Source organism: Phytophthora cinnamomi (assembly GCF_018691715.1).
Source record: "Phytophthora cinnamomi strain GKB4 chromosome Unknown Contig19, whole genome shotgun sequence".
NCBI classification, from domain to species: domain Eukaryota; phylum Oomycota; class Peronosporomycetes; order Peronosporales; family Peronosporaceae; genus Phytophthora; species Phytophthora cinnamomi.
This window is the reverse complement of record NW_027150952.1, coordinates 512,254-528,083: the sequence shown is the minus strand read 5'-3', so window position 1 is coordinate 528,083 and position 15,830 is coordinate 512,254.

Sequence of the window (15,830 nt, the reverse complement as noted above, 5' to 3'; positions counted from 1 at the left end):
CAACATGAATTCCTGGTATGGTGCATTTGGTTTATTTTTCGGGCAACCCCAATTTGATTTTCGTGTGGGGCAGCTCTTGATGAATCACACAAAAGGTGAGGCAAAAGTCTGGCTATTGCAGGAGTACTCTGGTGAGTGGCGCTGGAGTCTCATTGTGAAGAAAATGCGGCAGCGTTTCCTCACAAAGTCGCGTGAAGAAGATCGAGTAGCTCGTTTGTTTGACTGTACTCAAGGATCACGCACGCTGGACAAGTACATCGAAGAATTTTTGCGCCTAGCTAGAACTGAGAAAGTCTCAGTACAATTTAAGTTGATACTTTTCAAAAAGAGTCTGCAGTCTCAAGAGCTGCGGAATTTTCTTCAAACGAAGCTGTACACCACGGTGGAAGAGCTGATGGACGCCGCACGGACAATGAATCCTCGGGCGCCACCAGCGGACCCAAATAATAAGCGGGGTGCAAAGCAGTCTGGACCTGGAGCTCAAGAAACCGCCAAGAGTCGAAGTAAGGCTGCGCCCAACAAATTCGATAACAAGCCAGACGCCTCGCGGTGCACTGCGTCTCACTGCACAGAGCAAGGTCATGCCAGGGATAAATGCTGGCAAATGCATCCGGAAATTCAGCCAAAGTGGCTCAAGAACAAGAACAATGCAGCCACAACAGTGTCTACACCGGCCCGCAATGGCGGCAATGATCAACTTTTGAAGATGATGGCTGCGCTACAAGCTGATATGGCAAAAATCAAGGCTGATTTAAACTAGGTGGTTCTGGGGATGGCATCCCAGGACCAGATATTGCCAACGCAACGGCGGAGTCGAGAGTCTTCGACCCCGGGAAGAAGGAGAATCAGATGTACTTTCGTGATAACGCAACCCTGCCCGCGCCCACAAAGAACTACTTAATCAAGGACGTCGGCTGCGCTAGGGGCAAAAGTAAATCACAAGGTAGAGCCTTCTTTGACGAGGGAGCAGACTTTTGCGGTGTCTCGAAGGTGTTTATACGGCGGAATCAGTGGGATAACGCTGTTGTTGATTGAGGCTTCTTCGCTGTGACATACACGAACGGAAAAACGGAGCAAGTTCCTAACCGCATCGTCACGCTGACTATCTACGTGGACGACATGGCACCTTTCACCTTCGATTTCAACGTTCATTTTATCCCAAACGACTGTGATCTAATTCTGGGTGTGCCTTGGAAGAGAACGACGCTACCTATCATTGACTGGAAGACGGATCAAGCTTACAGTAGAGAGCAGTACCGCCAAAAGATCGAGCGGCTAATGCACGAGGTACGGCAAAGCAAGGAACTAGCTGCACCAGTCCTGCCAGTAAGTGTGTCTGCAGTACCTGAACTACCAGCTGAGAGGAGTGCTTATTATTGTGGTCGTTGGGGATTCACCAAGCACATCTCGCTGAAGGCAGCAAGGAAACTAGTAAAGAAGCGCGACGTGGAGTTCATGGTGGTGATGCCATCAGAGACGATTAATGCAATTTATGTTGAGTCTCTAATAGAAGATGACTACACGGCGACTGCAGCTGCAGCAGCGGGAGCGGCAAATTCAGCTACATCCGACAAAAAACAAAGGCAAGAGTCTACTGATCTTGGGAGTTTTTCGGATAATCCTGGTTATCCGCTTCTAGTGGAGTTCCTGGAAATATTTCGTGCTGAACTGCATATCGGTCCTCCCGAGCATGGCGAGCATGAGATGGAGATCAAGGAAGGAACGGGTGCTGTCTATCGACAACAGTGGAGACTCAGTCCAGAGCAGGAAGCCGCACTGCGAGAGTGGGTGAATGCGATGCTGCGAGCAGGGCTGATCCGCCCAAGCAAGTCGCCTCACGCAGCTCCGACCTTCTGCATTAAAAAGCCTGTCGGCTGGAGAGTGGTCCACGATTATCGCGCCATGAACGCGCGCACAATTAGGCAATCCTCACCCATGCCGAGGAAAGATGCAATATTTGACCGCATGAGCCTTGCATTTTGGTTCAGCTGTTTCGATCTCATATCAGGATATTACCAGCTTCGGATGCGCGAGAAAGATATCCCGTATACAGCCTTTCAAACTCCTGACGGCCTGTACGAGTACATTACAATCCCGATAGGCCTCAGCAACGCACCTGCCACTTTCAATCGGATTGTGCAGGCGATATTTGTTGACCTTGCGACTTCGTTGCTACTTACTTTGATGATATTTACGCTTTTACCAAGGGAAAGGACGTGGGGTCACACTTGGCAGCGGTGCGGAAGGTCTTCGAGCGCTGTCGGGAGAAAAAACTTTATTTTAAACTAGCCAAATCAACACTTTGTGCCGCTGAAATTCCGTGTTTAGGAGATTTTGTGGGTCGAGAAGGCGTTAGAATTGATCCCGACAAGGTTCGAGTTACTAAGGACTGGCCTCGCCCGAAGACAGTGCGAGAACGCCAGTCATTCTTAGGGACAACGGTGTACGTACAACGTTTCTGCCGGTCCTACTCTCAGATTAGTGCGCCACTGTTTGAATTGATGAAGAAGAAGCAGAAGCAAAAATCGTCACTAGAGTGGACCGACGAGCACGTTCGGGCCTTTGAGTCCCTGAAGGAGGCGATGAGCAACACACCCGTATTGGCTCTTCCAAATTTTTCGAAGCCATTATTTTTTAGAACAGATGACTCGCGATACGCAGTAGGTGGTGTTCTATTTCAGCACGACGAGAACGGTCAAGAGCAGCCAGTAGCCTTTTGCGGTCGGAAGATGAAGTTTGCAGAACTAAACTATCCGACGCATGAGCAAGAAATGCTTGCCATTGTTCATTGTTTGCAGCTTAGGAGAATTTATATGCTCGATGGGGGATGTCTTGTCGAGACCGACCATCACTCGCTAGAACGTGTGCTGAAGCAGAAAAATATTAATCGGCGACTGTGTCGCTGGTACAATCTGCTTGCGGAGTTTAATTTGCGGTTTAGGTACATTCCCGTCTCAACTAATACAGTAGCAGACGCTATGAGCAGGCGACCGGACTTCTAAATCGATTTTTTGGAGCAGAAGCAGCGACAGATGTGTGCAGCTCGGCGCCTACAACCGAAGTCACTGTTAGAAATGATCCGAGTGGCTCAGCGAGAAGAAGGATATAACAAGACAGCACTGCCACCACAACCAAAAGGCGGCGCTCAGTTCATTTTCGTGGAGGAGGAGAACCTCATTCGATGAGTATCGGGCGCGTCAAAGCGCATTTTTGTTCCGGCTGACGCTAGTGAGCTTCAAAATACTTTACTTTGGGAATTGCATGATATCGCGAGCGCTGGACACCCGGGCTTCGAGAAAACACTCATCGCAGTTCAACAACGATTATACTGGACTCACATGCATCGCAGAATTCGCGAGTATGTAGCCACCTGTGAGTCGAGCCAGCGAAATAAATCTCGTACCGGGAAGGCACCAGGACTCCTACACCCGCTGGAGATCCCAACCGGTCGCTGGTCATCCATTGGAATGGATTTTATTACGGGCCTCCCTGAAACTATAAACGGGTATGACACGATTTTAGTCATTGCAGACAGGTTGACTAAGCGAGTACATTTTATCGGGACCGTCTCGAAAATTTCAGCCGAGGATCTGGCGGAATTGTTTGTCAAGGAGTACGTTCGTCATCATGGGTTGCCGACGGATGTGGTTTCCGACCGTGATTCAAAGTTCACATCAAAATTCTGGTCATCGTGTGCACGAATTCTAGGTACTAAGCTGAAGTTATCAACGGCATACCATCAACGAACCGATGGACAGGTCGAAAGGATCAATGGTATCCTCTCAGGGTACCTACGGCACTATGTCAGTGGTTTCCAAGACGATTGGGATCGGTATTTAGCTCTAACAGAGTTTGCCTACAACAATCGGTACCAGTCAAGCATCGAAATGAGTCCCTTTGTTGCCGATTTAGGGTACTCACCGAAGCTACCACCCATCTGCAACTTCCTACGGAACAGCGAGCTCCTGCATCGAAGTTCCTGATTCGAATGGAATCTATTTTACGAAATTTACAGGCTCAATTGCGATCGAGTGCAGAGCGAATGAAGCTCCAGTACGACAAAGGCCGGCGCGACCAGAAGTTCGAGGTGGGCAACATGGTGCTCATCTCGACCAAGGATTTCAATCCAAAAACAGTAGGAGCAGTACAACGCAAGTTTGCCGCCAAGTGGTAGGTCCCTACGAAATACTTCGCGTTGTGCACGATGGAGCCAGCTATGAATTGAATCTCCCGCACGAGCTACGAATCCACCCAGTTTTCCACACAATGGTGTTGAAACGATTCGTAAAGGACGCTACAGGGTGCTCACGCGACTCGACAATCCCAACAGTACGGCTGAAGGACGGATCTGAAGGCCATCTTATCGAGGAAATCATCGATCACCGGATAAAGCGTGACGGGACGGAGCAGTACCGATGCAAATGGGTCGGAAAGGCAGATGATATCACCAGGGAGCCGACCACAAATTTATTTTCGGTGCCCGGTTTAAGTCGCGAGTACAGTACCATCGCCGAGCTAAGGGGCTACCAACTCGAGTGTCCAAGCGACTACAAGATCAAAAGCAGCATCATTATTGCGAAATTCGCAGCTGGTAAGTTGTTTAGGAGAAGGGCGTTCTCGTGATGGAGGTTGTGTCACGGTTGTAACGGACCAGCGGGAACTGCGATCGAGATGGCGTCCGTTTTGGAAGATGAACAGTCACAAGCAGTGAGAGCCCCGCTAGCCTTAAAAATATATCACTTCGTTAGTTTCCTCCAAGCCGCAAGAACCTTTCCAGCCTCCTATCCTCGAGAAGCGCAAGTTCGAAGTCCGCTGCTCTCCAACACTTCGCTTCCTCGCCTAAAAGTGACCGTGAATATCAACAGCTACGAGGGATCGTCCTATCCGGAGTAGGTGTCACCATATTTGCAACACTGTTATTGTCGACGGCATACTGCTCACACAGCGCCGCGATACTGGCTGCCTGAAACTGTTCCATGCGCTACATCTGCTACATTAAACGCGCGCTGTTAGCCGCTATCCAGATGCATTTGCTCCACCTACTTCGCAGCCGCAGCATCTGGCTAGCTTGCAGTGTGCGTAAAAAGCCTATATAAAGAAAAATAGTCTTCTATCCAAAGCGCAACAGCCTGGTAAATACTGTAGTATTATACATGTAGTTCTGAGCGTGATCCGGCTTGAAAAGCAAGCTGAAACCAGCAGCGTCACAGCTACCCGATGCAATACAAGTATTCTACTCCGAAGTACACCTCTAAATAACTCTGCTGATGCTCAAGGACGATGCTGTAACTGTTATCCGTGAAGGATTCATTAGGACGACATGAAACATGCTACGTGATACGTCTCGCGCCAACAACTAACAGATAATAACTCAACGACCCAGAGGATGCATTGAAATGTGCAGGCCGTATCTTGAGGCAAGGCGTGGAAGTCTTGAGCTCCTCGTCCTTAAGTTTGACCAGCACCCCGGGGACGTCTGCCAAAAGCGACCGCGTGGGGCAACGCGTTCAAAATGGGACATTAGCACGAGCCATCATAATCACTTCATTATGGAAGCTGGAGCGGCTCACGCACAGCTGCAATTTCACCGCGGTCCGAGGATCCAGCGCCGTTACCCGTGTGACGCAGCTTCATTTCCTGCGCTCGCGTTTCCAGTGGGCTTGCTGGCTACCGCTCCGTTTTAAAACTGGTCTTACGGTATCTATAACACGATAGCTAGCCAAACATCTGTGACCAAAACAAGTGTTCCCAGGCTGAAGGAGCAACCCCTAAACTCGATTATGAGGGCGGGTGAGCGCCTTCGGTTTGCTAGGCGACTTTGTGTCCACACCACGACCAGGGCACTCACGATGAATTGCGGCGATGGGGCTGTAGTGAAAATGCTCGACGCCGCTAGAAGGTGCTGAACACAGAGATACTGGCCAGGTTTGCCAGTAATCACGTGGTTATTGATAGTGAAGGGAAAGCCTGCAATCATTTGGAAATGCTCAAGATGGTATAGCCGCCTTGATGAAAATCTCTGACGCGAATGTCAGGCGCGGGTATCTCGACTTTTACAACTCGCACAAGTCACGTCGTAACTATCGCTGAAGCCTGGCTTCAAAACACTTCCATTCATTCCACAATGTGGTATGGTGCAGTGAACCAGTTGGCAAATGCGTGGCGATGAAGTTAAGAGTAATTAGAATGAGAGCTTTTGTTCTTTAATCATTATTATTACTAAAAAGCTTCTTTTTTCCAGGACTGAAATTTTTCGTACTGATGGATTAGGACTTCTGTTCCGGTTTTATCAATCTGTCGTCGATAGTCGAAAGATTTCAGCGTCTACGAAACGGATAGTGTGTTATTGCTCATTCATTTGTCCCCCCAGGGCATCTTCACCTTCCCTAACAGGCCATTACTAATGCTAGCAAAGCATTTTCTACCTGCAGCTCAAAACATGTTTCCTTCCAGCTCGCAGCACCAGCCTATAATCCTGAGTTATTGCTCAAAGTGTATCCTGAAGTGCACAACACGTCTCCGTCTATTCAAATAACACTACACTCGATAGTTCCTGCAACACGGTAGCTAATCGAACTAAAGAACGCAGTCAGTCAAACAGTTGTGGGCATGATTTTGCTGCCGAGACGAAGAGCAAACATAAAGATGCAGTGGTATTACAGATTGCCGGTCAGCGCAGCGCATACACGGACAGCCTGGCTGCCCCTGCACTTGCGTTCTATCCATTGGGTAGTCTTGGTGTATCAATGAGCAAAATGATCACCCGGGAAGCTGTCGCGGCACTGCTGCGGTGTTATTCAGGTGAATACCTGAATTATACTACATTCGGCATCAGTAGCGAGTGTTGTAGGGCCCAGAGAGCAATAGCCAGGCATTTACGAATAGGGCATATGCCGAATCTACCCTAAGTAGCTTATTCAGGACGTTGTGGCGCAATAGGATAGGGTATTGATAGGGCATATACTAAACCCAAGGTAAAATGAAAGTTGTGTGTATTGAATAAGCGTCTGTGATCGATGTAGACACTAAAGCACCAGTGGGAACCCGTCTTGTTCGTTTGCAGGGGCTATAATCTGTTCGAACTCGCTAAACTGCAGCGTTTGCAGCGCTCCTTCCAGCGAGAAGTTTGTAAGTCTGCTTTTCGAAGGAGGTTTCTCCCATTTCAGTAGTGAGAAATCACTCTCGACAGTGGATGTTCCTGGGAATGTCGTTGCTAGACCGCCAACAAACTTTTGTAGCGCAGGAAATTCTTTATCAACAGCCCTCCATCTTGTTTCGAACGATGGTACACTGTTTGTAGTCTTGTTTTCGTCGTCGGTGTCACGGTCAATGCTCTTTCGGAAATTGGCTTGACGACAACACAACTCACACATTTCCGAATGTTCTTTCTCGATTTTATCGATATCCATCTCACTCTAGCGAGATTGCATTCGCTCGCGATGGGTGGCAATTAGTGAGGATAAATCACGACCTCGTAGCTTGACCATATCAGACGGGAAAGCGGGAGGGAGTTCACCCTCGATCGGCTCGTTTTTTTTTTCGTTTCGTTCTGGAGTGATGGAACGAATGCATTCAATCAAATTTGCCACCACACCCTCGTCAACTCAGAAGAATCTAAAAATCCCAGTGAGTGGATGATAGAAATCGCAAATCTACCGTCATCCCAGAGGATGTCGAATATGTTTTGGATCTACAGAAATAGTGCCTTCATCTGAGTACACGTGTCCGTCAACAGATTCCTGATCTTTATTCTCCACAATGCACGCCCCAAAAATGCCTAGAAGATCTCCTGATAATCGCATTAACTCTGCTTCCTGCTCCGTAACAAGAGCTGAGCGCACCTCTAGTGACCGAATTGTGATCACTGCTCGCGATGTGAGTTTATCTACCAACGAAAGGATCAGCCACCACTGATCTGGAGGTTTGCAAACAGGATTGGTATCCGCCAAGAACGCTGTCAGTGCGATCCGATGGGTTTTAAACCAGGTGCAGCATCTTCCCATAGACTTCCAACGTGTACCTTGCAGTAGTGGGGCAGTAGTTCCCATTTGGCGAATCAGTTTTTGCTGGCAGCACATGTGCTCAATTGTCTGAGTCATGTATCCATAAAATTCGCCTTTCATCACCGCCTTAAATGCTTTTTATAATGTGAGATCTGATTGGCGCAAACCACACCAGACTCTTATAAATTCAGCCCAGCATACATTTTGAAAGCGTGTGGCTAACCCTCTGTATTGGCCAGTCATTTTGCGTTCGCCGTCAGTTGTGAGAGCTAACATGACATTCTTCCAGTTTGGACAGATTACGTCAAGCACCTGAGTGATGGCATCAAACATCGCGCCTGCGCTATGACTTTCTCCCATTGGAATCGCAAGTAAATGCAGATTGACCAATTTTTTTATTGTAGTAGATTCGAATCCGGGCGTCTAAATACGATATAGAGATGTGAGTTGACATATCCAAAGCTAGTGAGAATGTCCATGTAACGGGGTTACACACACAAGAGACAATAGTCAATTGTGCATGACAAGTTCACAAGTGACAACAGCGACAATTGTCACTAGTGGTTCTAACAGACAGGTATCTGTTAGAAGATAGATGCTTCCTCACATTGATGTAAGTTACACCAATGGCTACATTGAAGTGGGCCACCACAATGAGTGGCCTGCATATAACCAATAATACTATTGGTAGAAAGCAGCATCTTTCTACCAATCAGAGACGTACATGTCAACGGGGCTCTGGCAGCCAGCCGCCGCCAACCCTTTCATAGATGATAAACAGTTTTAGCAGATTTAGGAGGAAGAACAATTTACAAACAATACAGTTCTCATTTTACCTTAAACTAGCTACTTGGTGTTTTATTTGATTTATATTATACTTGTGGACTGAAGTATAATTAATTCAAATTATTAATAAACTCCTACGCTTCCTCATACACGTAGCGCGACGTGTAAGCTAAAGTAGTGAGCCAAAGTAGTCCCACTACACCTGGTAGCACTTTGTAGTCCGTTCATCGACCGACTACGTGACGTTCGTACAGGGTGTACAAACGCGGAGCCGAGAACCACATGAGCACGGAGGTGCCCATGGAGAGCTCCAACACGCATGCAACGCATGTTGCACGCGCGGACTGCCCCCACCTGTCTGGCCCAGAGTGGGAAGCCCTCCAACGACTGTCAACAGTCATCGGAGAAGCGGCGATAGCTACGATGTTGCGTACGCTATCGCCGACAGAGCAACATGGTGTAGCTCTGGGGTTCATCATGAAGGAGCAGCGCGATGCTGCTTCCTCAGCGACGGCGTCGTCGGGGACAACACCGCGTGCCCAATCATTGAAATTGAGCGTACGCAATTACGTGGGAGGAGAGGGCGAGCCTCTGCTCCGATGGCTTGTCGAACTCGACACAGCCAGTGCGGCTCGATGTATCGTCGACCCGTTGTCAAAGGTTGCGTTCGCCATGTCATGGCTTGGCGGACGAGCGAGGAGTTGGGCGTACGGACGCCGACCCTCAGATCCTATGTGCTTTAGCACGTACGAAGTGTTCCAAGAGGAGCTCAGACAAGCGTTTGAGCCCCCGCAAACTGAATTCCGGTCGAGGGCGGAGTTCCTCGACCTTCAGCAGGGTAAGCATGATGTCCATGCTTACGCGCAGGGCGCACGATACTTGGTCTCAAATATCGTGACCAATCCGATTGACGAGGCGACTAAGGTCGTCACAATCATGAAGGGACCTAGAGATGGGCCCGTGAAGACCTTTCTTTTCCGATAGTACCCGAGTACTATCGAAGCTGCAATCACCCTTGCCATGCAAGAAGAGTTTAGCCTGCGGCAGGCTAAACTCCATGCAAATGTGCCGAGGCCACAACCGCGCCCGGTAGCGAGGACAGGAGGTCCGGAACCAATGGACCTCTCGAACGCAAGAACTCCTGGTTACCAGCAGCAGGTAGGCAACGTGCGATGCTTCCGTTGCGGAAGGATCGGCCACTTTGCACGGGAGTGCACAGCTCCCATGCCCCCTGGAGGTGGCCGCCGTGGCGATGCTAGGCATCGCCGCGGACCAACATAAAACGCGAACATCCAGTAGGCGCGGGGCGCCCTACTGGTAATACAGTCGCGCGTGCCGACATCGGGCACGCGACACTGAGGACTGCAGCCCCCCGTGAGACCAGCTCTCACTGCAAGAAACAAGATGACAGGCCGAACCTAGTCATCTTGAAGGTTTACTCGAAGAGAGCGAGTGACTCTCTTCGCGCTCTGGTAGATTCAGGCGCGTCGAACAACTTTGTTCGACTGCGGAGTTTACCGAGTCTTGACTTCGAGGAGGTAAAGGTACCTCGAAGTCTTCTGGAAGTTCGATTGGCAACAGGTGCCATCGTGAAGACCGAGAAGGGCGTCGTGAACGTGTGCTTCTCGTACAGACAACGGGTGTTTGTCAAACACTTTATCGTCCTGGACCTGGACGATAAGTTCGACGTTGTTATGGGCATGCCGTGGATTGCACGGCATGATCCGGTAATTGACTGGAAGAAGCGCACGCTCGTGCGCTTCGGCCGCGACAGCGAAACAGAGAGCGATGGCCCTGTTACCACAGCGCACGCACCAGCAAGTGCGCGCGGCTCACCAGTCGAGACAGCACTCAATGCTGCTTGCTGTCCCGGAGTGCCCAGGAAGTGGGCGAGGATGCGCACAAGTGAGACCAACGTCGGCGGTGCTGCCACCGTCAGAAGAAAAAGACGTACTGGTTCCGGGAACCAACACCCACGTTCAAGCGTGTAAGGGACAGTCCCTGACCCGAAGCGGTCAGGTCGACAACGACGCGTCGACTCCGGGAGTCGACGCACCCTCGGTCATGAGGGACTCCGCCAATGAATGGCGTCGAGGTGACGAAGGCGTGTCAACTCCGGGAGTTGACACTGCAAACAGTGCGGACGGTTGCAAACGTACCGCACTGACGCAATTTGCATGCTGTCGTGCAGCCGGGCTGCACGACGAAGCGCCATGCGATCAAGCCGGGCTAGATATCGCGCGCCCGCAGACAGTGTCTGCCGGCGAAGGAACACATTACCGTGCAGCCGGGCTGCACGAAGGAAAATGCGGTCAAGCCGGGCTTGATACCGCGCGCCCGCGGACAGGGTCCGTCGGCGAACAACTGTCCGCGGCCGGGCCTGGACCAGAAGAACAACTGTGCGGAGCCGGGCTCCGCACAACAAGAAGACGGCGCAAGAGGAGAACGCTGCGCAAGTCTCGGCCCGGAACCGAGACCCATCAAGAGCAGTCTGCCAGGCAGACAGAGGCGGTGACGCCGGATGTCGAGACGCTAAGCGTCTTGACGCGCACCGATACTGGATTCCAGTATCGTGACATGGAACTCGCTAATCCTCCGACGACGGCGTCGGAGTTGACTTCGCTTCCAGCTCATGGCTGGAAGCGCTTCACGCGCGACTTGCGCGATGGACGCATCGAGCAGGTCTGCGTTTTTTCGAACAGCGAAAGAGCGGAGAGCGAGAGCGAAGAGCTGAGACAGCTCTTCATGGGAAGTACCACTGAGAGTGACGACACTCTCAGTGCGAAGACGAAGCGAGAGCGCTTCGAGGAACAAGGCTGGGACGCGCTGAAGTCGAGTCCCTATTACGAATTATTGAGGGAGTACAACGACGTACTCCCGGAAGAGATTCCTGCGGAGCTTTCGCAGAATAAGGGCAAGCACGAGATTGATCTCGTGCCGGGCACGAAATACTGTGGCACGCGGCAGTGGCCACTGCCGCGAGAACAAGTAAAAGCGATCGACGACTTCTTTGAAAGTCGTCGCAAAGCAAGACAAGTGCGGGAATCAAAGTCCCCGCACAGTGCTCCGACGTTCTGTGTCAAAAAGCCACAGGGCGGATGGCGCATCGTTCATGCGTATAACAAGCTGAACGATGCGACGGTACCGGCGCAGACGCCGATACCTCGAAAAGATGTTATCATCGATTCGATGGCCGGGAGCACCGTTTACAGTGCTCTCGACTTGCGAGATGGATTTTATCAAATCCTAATGCGTGCGAGCGATATCCCTCTCACGGCAGTGAGCACGCCAAGCGGCATGCTCTGGGAATGGCTAGTAATGCCACAGGGGCTTAATGTAACGGTGTTACACGTACAAGTGGCTGCAAGCCACTTGTGATTTAACAGATAGAATATCTGTTAAGAGTTTTAGATACTTCCTCACCTTGGTGTAAGACACACCAATGGATACATTGAAGTGGGCCACCACAATGAGTGGTCCACACATACCCAAAGATCCTATTGGTAGAAAGCAGCATCTTTCTACCAATCAGAGACATGCATATTAGCGGGGCTCTGACAGCCAGCCGCTGTCAACCCTTTCATAGATGATAAACAGTTTTAGCAGATTTAGGAGGAAGAACAATTTACAAACAATACAGTTCTCATTTTACCTTAAACTAGCTACTTGGTGTTTTATTTGATTTATATTATACTTGTGGACTGAAGTATAATTAATTCAAATTATTAATAAACTCCTACGCTTCCTCATACACGTAGCGCGACGTGTAAGCTAAAGTAGTGAGCCAAAGTAGTCCCACTACACCTGGTAGCACTTTGTAGTCCGTTCATCGACCGACTACGTGACGTTCGTACAGGGTGTACAAACGCGGAGCCAAGAACCACATGAGCACGGAGGTGCCCATGGAGAGCTCCAACACGCATGCAACGCATGTTGCACGCGCGGACTGCCCCCACCTGTCTGGCCCAGAGTGGGAAGCCCTCCAACGACTGTCAACAGTCATCGGAGAAGCGGCGATAGCTACGATGTTGCGTACGCTATCGCCGACAGAGCAACATGGTGTAGCTCTGGGGTTCATCATGAAGGAGCAGCGCGATGCTGCTTCCTCAGCGACGGCGTCGTCGGGGACGACACCGCGTGCCCAATCATTGAAATTGAGCGTACGCAATTACGTGGGAGGAGAGGGCGAGCCTCTGCTCCGATGGCTTGTCGAACTCGACACAGCCAGTGCGGCTCGATGTATCGTCGACCCGTTGTCAAAGGTTGCGTTCGCCATGTCATGGCTTGGCGGACGAGCGAGGAGTTGGGCGTACGGACGCCGACCCTCAGATCCTATGTGCTTTAGCACGTACGAAGTGTTCCAAGAGGAGCTCAGACAAGCGTTTGAGCCCCCGCAAACTGAATTCCGGTCGAGGGCGGAGTTCCTCGACCTTCAGCAGGGTAAGCATGATGTCCATGCTTACGCGCAGGGCGCACGATACTTGGTCTCAAATATCGTGACCAATCCGATTGACGAGGCGACTAAGGTCGTCACAATCATGAAGGGACCTAGAGATGGGCCCGTGAAGACCTTTTCTTTCCGATAGTACCCGAGTACTATCGAAGCTGCAATCACCCTTGCCATGCAAGAAGAGTTTAGCCTGCGGCAGGCTAAACTCCATGCAAATGTGCCGAGGCCACAACCGCGCCCGGTAGCGAGGACAGGAGGTCCGGAACCAATGGACCTCTCGAACGCAAGAACTCCTGGTTACCAGCAGCAGGTAGGCAACGTGCGATGCTTCCGTTGCGGAAGGATCGGCCACTTTGCACGGGAGTGCACAGCTCCCATGCCCCCCTGGAGGTGGCCGCCGTGGCGATGCTAGGCATCGCCGCGGACCAACATAAAACGCGAACATCCAGTAGGCGCGGGGCGCCCTACTGGTAATACAGTCGCGCGTGCCGACATCGGGCACGCGACACTGAGGACTGCAGCCCCCCGTGAGACCAGCTCTCACTGCAAGAAACAAGATGACAGGCCGAACCTAGTCATCTTGAAGGTTTACTCGAAGAGAGCGAGTGACTCTCTTCGCGCTCTGGTAGATTCAGGCGCGTCGAACAACTTTGTTCGACTGCGGAGTTTACCGAGTCTTGACTTCGAGGAGGTAAAGGTACCTCGAAGTCTTCTGGAAGTTCGATTGGCAACAGGTGCCATCGTGAAGACCGAGAAGGGCGTCGTGAACGTGTGCTTCTCGTACAGACAACGGGTGTTTGTCAAACACTTTATCGTCCTGGACCTGGACGATAAGTTCGACGTTGTTATGGGCATGCCGTGGATTGCACGGCATGATCCGGTAATTGACTGGAAGAAGCGCACGCTCGTGCGCTTCGGCCGCGACAGCGAAACAGAGAGCGATGGCCCTGTTACCACAGCGCACGCACCAGCAAGTGCGCGCGGCTCACCAGTCGAGACAGCACTCAATGCTGCTTGCTGTCCCGGAGTGCCCAGGAAGTGGGCGAGGATGCGCACAAGTGAGACCAACGTCGGCGGTGCTGCCACCGTCAGAAGAAAAAGACGTACTGGTTCCGGGAACCAACACCCACGTTCAAGCGTGTAAGGGACAGTCCCTGACCCGAAGCGGTCAGGTCGACAACGACGCGTCGACTCCGGGAGTCGACGCACCCTCGGTCATGAGGGACTCCGCCAATGAATGGCGTCGAGGTGACGAAGGCGTGTCAACTCCGGGAGTTGACACTGCAAACAGTGCGGACGGTTGCAAACGTACCGCACTGACGCAATTACATGCTGTCGTGCAGCCGGGCTGCACGACGAAGCGCCATGCGATCAAGCCGGGCTAGATATCGCGCGCCCGCAGACAGTGTCTGCCGGCGAAGGAACACATTACCGTGCAGCCGGGCTGCACGAAGGAAAATGCGGTCAAGCCGGGCTTGATACCGCGCGCCCGCGGACAGGGTCCGTCGGCGAACAACTGTCCGCGGCCGGGCCTGGACCAGAAGAACAACTGTGCGGAGCCGGGCTCCGCACAACAAGAAAGACGGCGCAAGAGGAGAACGCTGCGCAAGTCTCGGCCCGGAACCGAGACCCATCAAGAGCAGTCTGCCAGGCAGACAGAGGCGGTGACGCCGGATGTCGAGACGCTAAGCGTCTTGACGCGCACCGATACTGGATTCCAGTATCGTGACATGGAACTCGCTAATCCTCCGACGACGGCGTCGGAGTTGACTTCGCTTCCAGCTCATGGCTGGAAGCGCTTCACGCGCGACTTGCGCGATGGACGCATCGAGCAGGTCTGCGTTTTTTCGAACAGCGAAAGAGCGGAGAGCGAGAGCGAAGAGCTGAGACAGCTCTTCATGGGAAGTACCACTGAGAGTGACGACACTCTCAGTGCGAAGACGAAGCGAGAGCGCTTCGAGGAACAAGGCTGGGACGCGCTGAAGTCGAGTCCCTATTACGAATTATTGAGGGAGTACAACGACGTACTCCCGGAAGAGATTCCTGCGGAGCTTTCGCAGAATAAGGGCAAGCACGAGATTGATCTCGTGCCGGGCACGAAATACTGTGGCACGCGGCAGTGGCCACTGCCGCGAGAACAAGTAAAAGCGATCGACGACTTCTTTGAAAGTCGTCGCAAAGTAAGACAAGTGCGGGAATCAAAGTCCCCGCACAGTGCTCCGACGTTCTGTGTCAAAAAGCCACAGGGCGGATGGCGCATCGTTCATGCGTATAACAAGCTGAACGATGCGACGGTACCGGCGCAGACGCCGATACCTCGAAAAGATGTTATCATCGATTCGATGGCCGGGAGCACCGTTTACAGTGCTCTCGACTTGCGAGATGGATTTTATCAAATCCTAATGCGTGCGAGCGATATCCCTCTCACGGCAGTGAGCACGCCAAGCGGCATGCTCTGGGAATGGCTAGTAATGCCACAGGGGCTTAATGTAACGGTGTTACACGTACAAGTGGCTGCAAGCCACTTGTGATTTAACAGATAGAATATCTGTTAAGAGTTTTAGATACTTCCTCACCTTGGTGTAAGACAC